The sequence below is a fragment of the Protopterus annectens genome, chromosome 10.part0 (genome assembly GCF_019279795.1).
Source record: "Protopterus annectens isolate FY-2018-M chromosome 10.part0, PAN1.0, whole genome shotgun sequence".
NCBI lineage: Eukaryota > Metazoa > Chordata > Ceratodontiformes > Protopteridae > Protopterus > Protopterus annectens.
The window spans coordinates 1,664,631,117-1,664,643,758 of record NC_056744.1 but is presented as its reverse complement, the minus strand read 5'-3'; the positions used below and the strand labels follow the sequence as shown (position 1 = coordinate 1,664,643,758).

Sequence of the window (12,642 nt, the reverse complement as noted above, 5' to 3'; positions counted from 1 at the left end):
CATTGCCGATTTTTCTTTTAGGTGCAAATTAATCAGAACCTGCATTAATGAAATGCATGCCTCCACAGTGTACTACATGCACAAAACTGGAATGCAGTGTTTCTTGATGTACTTTTCTGAGTGGTATAGTAGCCTGACTTTTGGCTCAGATTACACAATATTAATTGTGAATCACTGATATCACCACAAGGACTTCCGAATTGTAAGTAATGCTTTTTATGCTAAAAGTTGCTTATATTCAGCAAACCCACATTTCTGAATCATGACCCTCCATACTGCGCAGTGTTTAGCTACAGCTACTCTTTGTGGCAAAGCAATAATTTATGATGAATATCCTGCTAGTGTGACCTGTAGCTGCCTTAGAACTTGTCTTTAGATACACAGACAACACACTCAGTGCAGATTAGGAAAGGCCTTACTAATCTGATATACTCTACTTGTACTTCCTAAAGATAGACTTTAATAGTTTAGCAGCTTGCTTTGTTACATATATTAATCCATGACCTGTGCTTCAAAGCATTAGTCTTATGATTTTACTAGTAATTCCACAACAAATACAAGCACTTACATTTTTCCAATATCCACTTTATCCATTTAACAGTCTGAGGAAAGCCAGAGCCAGTCCTTGAACTGAACAGGATTAAAGCAGAGAAACTAATCTTAGAGTGGCCAGGATACCAGTCTATGCATACACACACTCACAAATACACACTCACAAAAGTACAGTTGTGTACACTTACCATAAATGTAGATGTTTGAGTGTATTTACTGTTGCAGTCATCACATTTGGGTTATCTGCTTGCAGTAGTCCTCAGTCGGCCTGATTATCAAAGTCTTGGGTCCTGCATCAGTTGCTGTCTCATCTTCCATGACGTCAGGTAGTCAGGGGTATAAAGCATGCAGCCGATGCCATTACATCTGTTTTTCTTGCCCCAGATGTCAGGTGCCCCCCTAATGGGAAGCAATTAAATATATATACATATATATATATATATATATATATATATATATATATATATATATATATATATGCAAGGTTATACCTCCAACAAAAAAGCAAATACACCAAACAGCTTTTAAGCATAGTAAAGGAGAATAGAGGTATAGCCAAAAGAAGTCAGGGGGCCGGAGGGAGGGTAACCAGGACTGCAACAGTGAATACACTCGAACATCTACATTTATGGTAAGTGTACACAACTGTACTATGTTCTTCGTGTTTCACTGTTGCAGTCATCACATTTGGGTAGATTCCCAAAGCTAAGGATGGGAGGAAGAATTTAGATAGCATTAGGACCAGCTATAAGGCCCTGCAAGACTGCAGTGGCAAAGCCAGCTCTGGATTTAGAGTAAATTGGCATATGGTAATGCTTGGTGAATGTATGTACAGAACTCCAGGTAGCAGCTTCTAGGATGTCCCTGGTAGGTACACCTCTGAGAAAGGCTGTAGAGGTAGATGCAGCCCTGGTTGAGTGTGGTCTTATTCCCTGTGGGATAGGTTTTCCATGGTGCTTATAGCAGAAAGGAATGCAATGGCCTATCCATTTCAAAATGGTTTGCTTTGAAATGGCCTTCCATTCTGCCTTTGCAGCAAATGCCACCAGCAGTTGTTCAGATTTCTTTTGAGGTTTAGTCCTGTCCAAGTAAAATCTAAGTTGTCTGTGCACAGCTAAGGAGTGCAGTATCCATTCCTCTTTGTTCTGTGGATTAGAAAAGAAGGCTGGCAAATGAATGGACCGATTAAGAGCCACACTGGATACTACCTTGGGCACAAAGGAGGGATTGGTCTTGAGGGGCACCCTGTCCGCATGAAAGATGATGAAAGGCTCCAGTGCCATAAGGGCCTGTAATTCAGATACTCTTCTTGCTGAAATGATTGCTAAAAGGAAGGCTGTTTTCCAAGAAAGGAATTTTAACTCTGCACTTGCAGCTGGCTCAAAAGGAGGTAGAGTGATTTTTTCCAATACAAAGTTAAGGTCCCAGGCTAGAGTTTGGGCTGTCCTGGGTGGTCTTAAGTTTTTGGCCCCAATAAGGAAATGCTTGAGCAGTGGATGAGAGAAGAGGGGTAGTTCTGTGTTGTAATGAGCTGAAATGGCTGAGGCATGAATTTTGATGGAGGAAAAAGAAAGGCCCCTGTGAAGCATCTCAGTTAAGTATTGAAGAATCTGAGGTAAATTGGGCACTGCTGTGCCCATCCCTTGAGTTTGGTTCCAGGAACAGAATCTTTTCCATTTTTCAGCATAAGATTTTCTAGAACTAAGCCTCCTTGCCTCCAAAATGACATCCAACACTTGTTTACTGAGGTATGGTAACAGAGAGATTAGGTAATTAGCTAGGCTGCCAGGTTCAGGGTTTGAAGCTAAGGATGCAGAATCTGGCCCTCCTGCTGGGACAGCAGGGTAGGGGTCTGAGGCAGGTGCCATAGAGCCAGCAGTGACACACTGCGCAAGAGGAGGTACTAATGTTGGCTTAGCCAGTCTGGTGCAATCAGTATCATCCTTGGTTTGTCTTGTTTGATCTTTAGTAGTACTTTGGAGATGAGAGGCAGAGTAGGAAAGGCATAAACTGATAGATTTTTCCAGTTGAAGGACAGGGCATCCACTTTCCAAGCTTGTTTGTGGGGAGTCCTTGTACAGAATTTGTCCAATTGGTAGTTCTGGGGGGAGGCAAACAGGTCTATATCTGGGCTCTCCCATTTGTTTATCAACATGTTAAAAGTCTTTGGCTCCAGTTTCCACTTTGCGGGTCCATGAGATTTCTGCTTAGTTTGTCTGCCAGTGTATTTAGCTTTCCTGGCAGGAATTGAGCCTGTAGATGCACTTGGTAACTCAAGGCTGTGCTCCACAGTGCCATGGCTAGTCTGCAGAGGGTGTATGAATGAGTACTCCCCTGTTTCTTTATGTACCACATAACAGTGGTGTTGTCCGTCTTTACCATTAATTGTCCTGGAAGAATGTGGTCCTTGAAGGCTGTCAGAGCATTCTGTACAGCTAATATTTATTTTTGATTGATATGCAGGTGCATTTGACTAGGGTTCCATTTGCCTGAATGCACTTCCCTGCCAGGTGAGCCCCCCCCCCCCCCCCCATGCATAGTCCGATGCGTCTGTTGTTAGGGTTTGGACAGCAGGGGGTAGAGTGAATGATAATCCCTTGTTTTGGTGGCAGGCTGTGCCCACCAAATGAACTCTATCTGTAGGAAAGGTATGATAGGAATCATTGCTTCTAGATCCTGGGAATGTCGACACCATAGGCTTTTTAGATACCACTGTTTACATATGGAATTAGGAGAATGCAGGAGGCCATGAACCCCAAGGTTTGCAGTATTTGCCTTGTGGATAGCAGGGTTTTTGTGGCCATTAGTTTGAAGTAAGTTGTCAAATGAATTTGTTTCTCTGGCATGAGGAAAGCCATCTGGGAAGTTGTGTTCAAGCTTGCTCCCAGGAATATAATTTGTTGACAGGGTACAAGATGTGATTTCTTTTCGTTTATGGTGTACCCCAGACAAGTTAGCACCTTTTGTACAAATGCCAGATGATTCAAAAGTATGTCCTGACTTTCTGCCTGAATTAGACAATCGCCCAGGTATGGGTATATTTGAATATTTCTTTGCCTGCAAAATGCAATGACTGGAGCTAGGCACTTTGTGAATACCCTGGGCACAGTAGATAAGCCAAAGGACAGTGCAGAGAACTGATAGTGCATGTAGCCTGCTTTAAAGCATAGGTGTCTTCTGCAAGATTCCCTGATTGGGATGTGCAGGTAGGCTTCCTTTAAATCCAGTGTTGCCAACCAGACATCCTTGCCTAGCATAGGAAGTAACTGGTGAAGGGTTAGCATCTTGAATTTTGGGATCACCAGAAAGGTGTTTAGGATAGAAAGGTCCAGGATAGGGCGCCATGAGTTTCTGGGTACCAGGAATAGTCTTGAGTAGAAACCTTGTCCCTTTTCCTCTTCTGGTACAGTTTCAATAGCTCATGCTTAAGAGAGAGAGTATTTGCTTTTGAGCCTCTGCCCACTGATTTGGGGTAGATATGGCCAACCGTTTGGTGGATGGCAACATGTGGAAGTGAAATCTGTATCCTTTGAAACTATATTTAAAACGTATTTGCCCTGGGTAATGAGTTCCCAGTTTTTTGCTTGCAGAGCAATCTTTCCCCCTAAAGGAGTAGTCAGTTGAGAAGGGCTTGGAAGTTTTAAAGTTGTCATTGAGACAGTTTACCATAGGGGGGAGTCTTCTATTCCCTGATTTGGAAGTGGGAGCCCCCCACTGCTTAGTCCTGTACGTACCCTGGAACTGAAGCCTGGGTGTTCTGCTGGTTCTGGGTTTGGACTGAGAAGGCCTGGAAGAGACAGGAAAGGAACAATTCTTAGAGGGCCAATGCCTGCTAAATCTTAGAGGCTGTACTTGTAGGAAATCTTTAACAGTTTGCATAGATTTAGCTTTTTCCTCCATCTTTTTAAGTACTTCTTCTGCTTTGTTGCCAAACAGGCGGTCCTGATTTAAGGGAGCATCCAGCAATTTAGCTTTAACATGATCTGGCAAAGATTGCTCCTTAAGCCAAGCATGCCTTCTAAGTACAGACCCAGTGACAGCAGCCCTGCAAGATGCCTCTAGTGAATCAAAACCACATTGTAAAGTATGTTTTCCAACTTGTTCAGCAGAATGCATTAAATCCTGTAAATCCTTATTTTCAGCACAGTCAGGAATCAACATCATTTTCTGTTTAAGCAATCCAATAATATGCTGCTGACACGTTAACATATGAAACTGGCAGTTTAAGGCCCTAATGGCCAAAGTTGCAGAAGTGTATACCTTCTAACCCCATCTATCCAGCACCCTGGAATCTCTATCAGAGGGGGTAGGATTTTTGGCAGTATAGCCTTAATGCCCTTGGGTCCCTGTGAAATGGTCTCAGGATCTGCAGTAGGATTTTTAAAAAGGAACTTGTGAGTGTCAGGAACCCTGTAATATCTATCAGGTTTTCTGGGAGCAGGAGGTAAAGAGTCAGGGGCCAATATAGATTCCGAAAAGGCATCATCAACAATGTCTAGTACAGGGGGGATAGCTAAAGGCATGTGTTGAGGCAGGAGTAAGAAATCCTTAAGCCTCTTTTTAGAGTCAGAATTATCCTGGCTCTCCCAGCGAAAATGCTCCGTAAGAGTATGCAACGTTTCACCAAAAGAGAAATCCTCTGGAGGGGAAGCAGAGGGGATAGAGTCCTCTGCATCAGAATCCTCATAGGTAGAAAAGGGTAAATCCTGGTCATCAGAGGAAACAGAAATTTCAGAATCCTGATCAGAAGTATCATAAGCAAATACAGTCCTAGGTCTCTTAGAGGAGGAAAGTTGGCTTCCACCTGATTAAAGTAATAAGGTCTTCAGCCATTCTTATCATTTGTTTTTTAGGCATAGAGGCCTGACCATACAGTCTGGGCATCGGTTTTCTAGGCATGGTTCGAGTTTTGTGCCTTGAAGAAGAAGAAGATGGCGTTGGTTTAATATGCAGTCAGTAGGCTTGAATACACCCTCAGAAGCCGGTGCCTGCACAGCAGCTCCGGACACATCCAAGGTGGAGATATTCGCAGGTTCCATAGTTGAAGCATCTCGCGGCATATCGGACTCTGAATGGGTCTCAGTAGAGGCCTGTGAATCTGACGTAGCGGGTATCAGAGGCTGCGAAAGTGCTTCACTGAGTACCGGTGAACTGGCAACTAGCTTAGGAGAAGTGTCATTGGCAGCTATGGACGTAGGCGATCTGTCTCTGTCTTTATCTTTGCGTTTTTTCAGAATGTCAGTAGTCGGATGGCTTACCGAAGACATATCTGGATAATTGAACTGAGTACCAAAATATTTAGAAGCGTAAATATACCGACGACAAATAGTTTGTTGTTTAAATAAGGCAGAAAACCGACAGTGAGGCACGTCGTGGTCAGGACCTAGGCAAGGAATATAGTACGAATGAAAATCTTTATTAGGTATTTGCTTTCCACAAGAAATACAATTATTGACTTTTACTAACATCAGTTTAGAGCAAGAAACAGTTTCCCCAATGGGGTACTTAGCTTTAGTTGAAGACTTCTGTTCTGAAACTCGAAAACAAAAATTTCGGGAGTCGGCCGACCGGCACTTGCGAACTGCTTCTGCTTTGGGCACCGCATTGCAAGAAAGACTGATGTAATGGCGGCGGCTACATGCTTTATACCCCTGACTACCTGACGTCATGGAAGATGAGACAGCAACCGACACAGGACCCAAGACTTTGGTAATCAGGCTGACTGAGGGCTACTGCAAGCAGATAACCCAAATGTGATGACTGCAACAGTGAAACACGAAGAACATCTCACACACACACACACACACACACACACACACACACACACACACACACACACACACACACACACACACACACACACACATGCACACACACACACACACATATATATATATATATATATATATATATATATATATATATATATATACATAAATATATATTTTTATATATATATATATATAAGGTTTACTATCACATAATCAAATCCACTGTGTTTGAGTGTTAAGATGACAGAACAACATGTTCGGAAATCAGAACACTGAACACAAAAAATGTTGAACTAAGCATTTCAGTAAAGTCGAATGTCAAAAATGTCAACTTTACTGAAATGCTCACATCCACTCAACATTGAAAAACACTTTTTGCAAGGGGGAAGCACCCCTGCACCCCCACACCCCACACTCCCACTTATATATACAAACTCAGAGATCGCACTGCAGTGAGAGAAAGGATACATTTCCAGATTCCCACTATAGTGCAATATTTACCAAAATGTTGAACCTTACAGCAGCGACTGCTCGCTATTACAAGGTTCGACATTGTGGCACTCGCATTTCTGGTTATGCTAAATTGTTTTGCACATATGTCAATCGCACAAAGTGTGATCGACTATGTGATAGTAAGCCTATATGTTTATATATATATATATATATATATATATATATATATATATATATATATATATATATATATATATATATATATATATATATACACACACACATATATGCTCATGTTTGCACACATCACACTCATACATAAAACACACACACACACACACACACACACACACACACACACACACACACATAGCCTTACACACTGACATATTGGCAAGTGTTTAAGGTCTAAAAAGGAAAAACTGATGCAACAAGTGGAAAAAAAAAGCAAAGCACTGGGATAACATTCAGACTCCACAGAGAAGTCACCCTATATGGCATCTGTAGTGGAGAAATAAGCATTGTGAGACTGTAATACTAACTGCTGCACAAATGTGCTACCTCTGTAACTCATCTGCATTTTATTTGGATAATCACTAACTGGGTCCTATAGCGCATGGTCTGCTCTAAGATGGATATGCCTGAGTCTTCTTCTGGCTGTTCGCGGTTAGGGGTCGCCACAGTGGATCACCTGTCTGCTCATGATTGGCAGTGGAGTTTTACAGTGTCGAGTTGCCAGCCCGACGCCCAACCTTCCACAGAAGGCACACACACATGCACAACCTCATGCCTAGGGCCAATTTACAGTGTTCAATCCACCTACAGCATGTCTTTGGGATGTGGGAGGAAACCGGAGCACCCGGAGGAAACCCACGCGACCACAGGGAGGACATGCAGACTCTGCACAGAAGGCACCCCAGCTGAGGATCGAACCGGAGAACCTCTTGCTGTGAGGCGACAACGTTAACCGCTGCACCACCGTGGATAAATGAAAGAGATAACCAGAACATGTCAGATGTTTTCTACAGCTATTCATTGATAACATTGCACCCTGTAAACAGATAAAACAACCTGCATGTTGGATTTATGCTTTCATATGAAGAACTGTGAAGTTTTATTAATCCCATCCATGATGTAGTTTTATCCAAGAGTTTAAATGAACATTTCTGGAGGCAGAACTTCAATTTCTGTAAAAAAAGGAAGTGCTTAAGCTTGTACTGAAGCTGCTGTACATAAAGGTAAGAGTACAATCATATCTGACTGGGAGTTCCTTCTGTGATGTTTAACCTGGAAGTGAAGACATCGTTACACATTGCTCTGAATCCTTGCATTTCCTTTACATTATTCAGAGTGTTAATGGGATTTAGCTTAGAATAACTGATGAGAAGTCTGAATCATATCTGCACTGACATTTTCAAAGCTACAGGTCATCTCCAGAGTGAAGACGGCTAAAGCTCAAGACTATGTCCTATGTGAATGGGTTCAGCCAGGGGCCTGGTCACTGGGGGAACCTCATGGGACCGAGAGAGGAATTATGAGAATTAACCCTTCTTCCATGTCAGGAAGGACAGTGTAGGTCATTTTGGCAACAATTGTCAGCATGATTCCTAGTAGAAACAAAAAAACAGTGACAGAGACATTAGTGAGCATGGGGTGAACAAGAGAATGGAGGATACCCACCTAGGAGAAGCTTCCAACAAGCTGAGGAAAGTGTTAAGAAGTAAATACACCAAACACCTAAGTGATCTCCAATATGATAGTTCCTAGCATTAGGCAATTCTCAGGAGAGTATATCTGTATGCATCAGCAGGTCGGCATCTACTTAGGGTTAAATTGGGATAAGTGAGAAAGAACAAAAAAAATACCATGGCATGGACCAGGATCTTTAGCAGGCATGGCTCAACAGACCAACATTACTAAAAGCAATATTTATTACTTGATTTTAAATACTTAAGCGCTTTCATCCTATAATTTAGGATTTCTTCAGAAGTAACAAATTAAAAGTCATTCAAAGTTTAAATATTCTGCCAAACAGATCACATGACTGTTTTATTTCCAAAGGGTTAAAGCCACATTCCCATGCAAAAAAAATATATTCCATATTATTAAAGATAAGTGAGAAAGAAACTAAATTAGGCTGCAAAGCAAAGACAAAAAAGTAAAGAACATAGTCAGATGCCCTTCATAAGGGATGCCAGCAACAACCTGCTTACTAGTCCACAGGACATCAAAGACAGATGGAAAAAGTATTTCCAGCAGATTCTAAATGAAGAAAACCCCACAGAACCTGTACTGTCCCAGACACGGCCTACAATGACAGAAGAAGAGGAGCCCACCCTAGAAGAAGTAAGAATAGTACTAAAGAAAATGAAGCCAGGGAAAGCAGCAGGCTCAGATGAGGTCACAGCAGGTATGATAAAGATGCTGTGTGAGATAGGGGAGAAATGGCTCCTGAGGGTACTCATAGCAGTGTGAGAGAAAGGCATATCCCAGATAACTGGAGAATAAGCATACTTACTCCAGTGTACAAGAACAAAGGGGACATCCATAACTGTGGGCAATACAGAGGCATCAAACTCCTGTCACATTGCATGAAAGTTCTGGAGAGAGTGACTGATAAACATACATTCAGCGTAGTAGAATGTAAAATAGGAGATAAGCAATTCAGTTAGATCAGGAGACAGCACAGCTGACCCGATGTTTGCAGTGAGAGAGATAGTTGAGAAGGCACTAAAGATGAGGAAAGAGTCCAACTGGGCATTCCTAGACTTGGAGAAAGCATATCACAAGGTCTCAAGAAAGCTGATTTGGGCAATACTGTGGTGGTTCAAAGTCCCAGAAACATTGGTAGAATTAGTGCAGGTCATTTACAAGGACCCAATGACTCAAGTATGGTCTCACAGAGGGGTTTCCATTGGGTGTGGGTGTGCACCAGGGTTCAGCTCTATGCCCACTGCTGTTCAGACTGGTGATGGACTACATTAGCACACAGGTCAGAGGGGACAGATCAACAAAGTTGCTGTATGCAGAAGATGTGGCATTGCAGGCAGACTCTGAGCAAGAACTTCAGCAAAGGATAGGTGATTGGAATGTAAAACTGAGGGCACATGGGATGAAACTAAGCACAGATAAGGCAGTGATAATGGCAGCAGATAGGGGAAATCAGAACAAGATGAGAAGTGAGATAGAAGGGAAGATACTGGGACAGGTTAATAGATTCAAGTATCTGGGAGAGCTGGTTAAGGAGAAAGGAAGTCTGAAAGAAGAGGTAAAAACTAGAAACAGAAGAGCCACAGCCAACTGGTATAGAGTCTCAGGTGTAGTGAATGACAGAAGAAAGGCCAAAGAAGCTGAAAAGTAAGGTGTACAAGACAGTGGTGCAACCAGTACTACTGTATGGTACAGAAACCTGTGTAGTAAAGGCAGAGCAGATGAGGAAGCTAGAGGTGATGGAAATGAAGTGCCTGAGAAGGGTGGTAGGATGCACACTGTGGGACAAATGAAGAATGAGGACATAAGAGCAGAAGCCAAAGTAGCTTCAATTGCAGAAAATATCAAAGGGAACAGATTATGGTGCTTCGGGCACATGTGCAGGAAAGCAGAAGACAACCTGGTGAAGAAGGTTTGGGAGAGACAGGAAGAAGCTTAGAGGAAATAAGGACATCCAGAAAAGAAATGGATGGATTGTGTGAGAGGAGCTCTGCGGCAGTCAGGCATCAGTGTCAAAGAAGGCAGGAGTGTGGCATTGAATCAAGAGAGATGGCAACAGTTAACACAATGCCCCGACCCCATGTAGAAAAATGGGAAAAGGGGGTTGATGATGATGATGAAATGAGAAAGAAATGAGATATTTACCAGTATCAACACATAAAACACAAAATCAGTGTGCCGCACAATTACAGCCCTTAAGGCGAAATAACATACCTAACACACTAGTTATAGGTGACCCTATAGTCAGGCACACTGATGTCCCACTCACTAGAGTGGACAAGGAGAAGGTTACTGTTAGCTGCCTGTCAGCAGCCAGAATCTGCCACATAACACAAGCACTCAGGTCACTCCAGAGCAAGTACAAATATGACTCTGTCATTGTTCATGTTGGTGTGAATGACTTGAGACGTACCTCCCTGGACTACATGAAAAGAGACATGGAAGAGCTCTCTGATCATGTAGTGTAGGCGGGTATGACCCTGACCCTGAGTAGCATCCTGCCCTCACCAAGAATGATACCACAGTATAAAGAAAAAATGATCAATTTCAACAATTGGCTAAGCTTCTGGTGTCATTCAAAGGGGATCCAGTGTCTGTCAGCATGGGACGACATGCTCGACAAGCCTCGTTGCTTCACAAGAGATGGCTTGCACCTGTCACCCCTAGGCATTCGAATACTGGCCAAGACTCTTGCTGCCCCCATAGTGCCTTTTTTAGGCAAGGCTCAAAAGTCAAACCCACCTCCATAAACAGCACAAATAAAAAAAATGAGGGTTATGCTACTCAACGCCAGGAGTTTAAATCTCAAAATGCATGCGCTCGAAGCACTCCTCAGTATGGAGAACGTCGACATCTGTGCAGTAACTGAAACCTGGTTCAAAGCTCCACAGAGCACCCCAGCACTACCAGGCTACAACTCATACCACACATTTCAGCCACAGAACATAGACCGAAGCACAAAAGGAGGGGGTGTATCCATATTTATCAAGGATACCTACACCTCCAGGTTAGTGGCGCAACATGATACTTCTGAGATCATCCATGTGCAACTAACATTGGGCAAATCTGCAATGCAAATTGTGGCCTGCTACAGATCACCCTCCTTGACCCAGGACCACCACTCCGCCTTTCTGGAGACACTGGAAAACATTTAGGTCCTACCGAACACCATGATATGGGTGATTTCAATTACCCTACCGTTAACTGGGAAAACTACTCAAGTACAAACTCCCAGGTCCAGCGCTTCCTGGAATTTATCAACTCAAATGCCCTGGATCAGCTGGTAAACACTCCTACCAGAGATGAAAACATATTGGACCTGGTCATCACCAACATGGGCGACAGGTGTTCCGCACCGGAGGTCAACCCGTCACTGGTTAGATCAGACTATAAACTAATCACTCTGGATGTCCACACCACACCACCACCCCCAACCAAGTAAACCACAGTGAAAACTTTTCTATAGCAAACTTCACCTTACTTAAGACAGAGGTGGTAAGTTTCACAGCCCCCATGCTAAAGGATAACAGTGTCCAAGATGCAGGAACCTTTACAAATGCACTCTATGAGGACCTACAAGGATGCATGCCATACTTAAACAAAACCTTAGTGGGATAGAATCATCACTATTCTTGTTTTTCTTCTTACTAAAACCTTTTTTTAAGAATTGGTGGAAAGTCTGAGTTCCTCCTAGAAATAACTTCTTCTGCCACACAGTTCAATAATTCAGCAGGGTAACCCCTCTCTAGAGACAATGCCTTAATAAATTTCACTTCGGACAAAAATGACTCATCATCAAGGTTTTGTTTAAGTATGTTTATAGACAATTCACAAATATGTAATATAGTTAAAGAAAATTGAAAGATCATTTCAGGACATGAAGATATAAGTAGTGTGGTGGGTGAAAGACCTAGGTTTGTTTATAAGAAGAACTTCAACATTAAAGACATGTTGGAGGTTAGCCCACGTGTCACTTCCACAGGTAATGGTCGTATGGGGATGTACAAATATGGAGGTTGTAGGGCGTGTACGTTCATACACTTGGGCGCGAATATTATGTTGGGCATTTAGATTACAACCTTACTGTCCCCACTAGAATAGATTGTAATACAGATGATATAGTCTTTGTGGCTATGTGCAGTGGATGTCCTGCATT

The 12,642-nt window shown here is 42.6% G+C and overlaps 1 protein-coding gene across 1 annotated transcript in view; it reads right to left on the bottom strand.

The window, feature by feature from the left end:
- Positions 1–12,642, bottom strand: part of LOC122813874 (zinc finger protein 578-like) — an 890,730-nt gene that overhangs the window by 242,646 nt on the left and 635,442 nt on the right. The gene's annotated exons all lie outside the window — the stretch shown is intronic.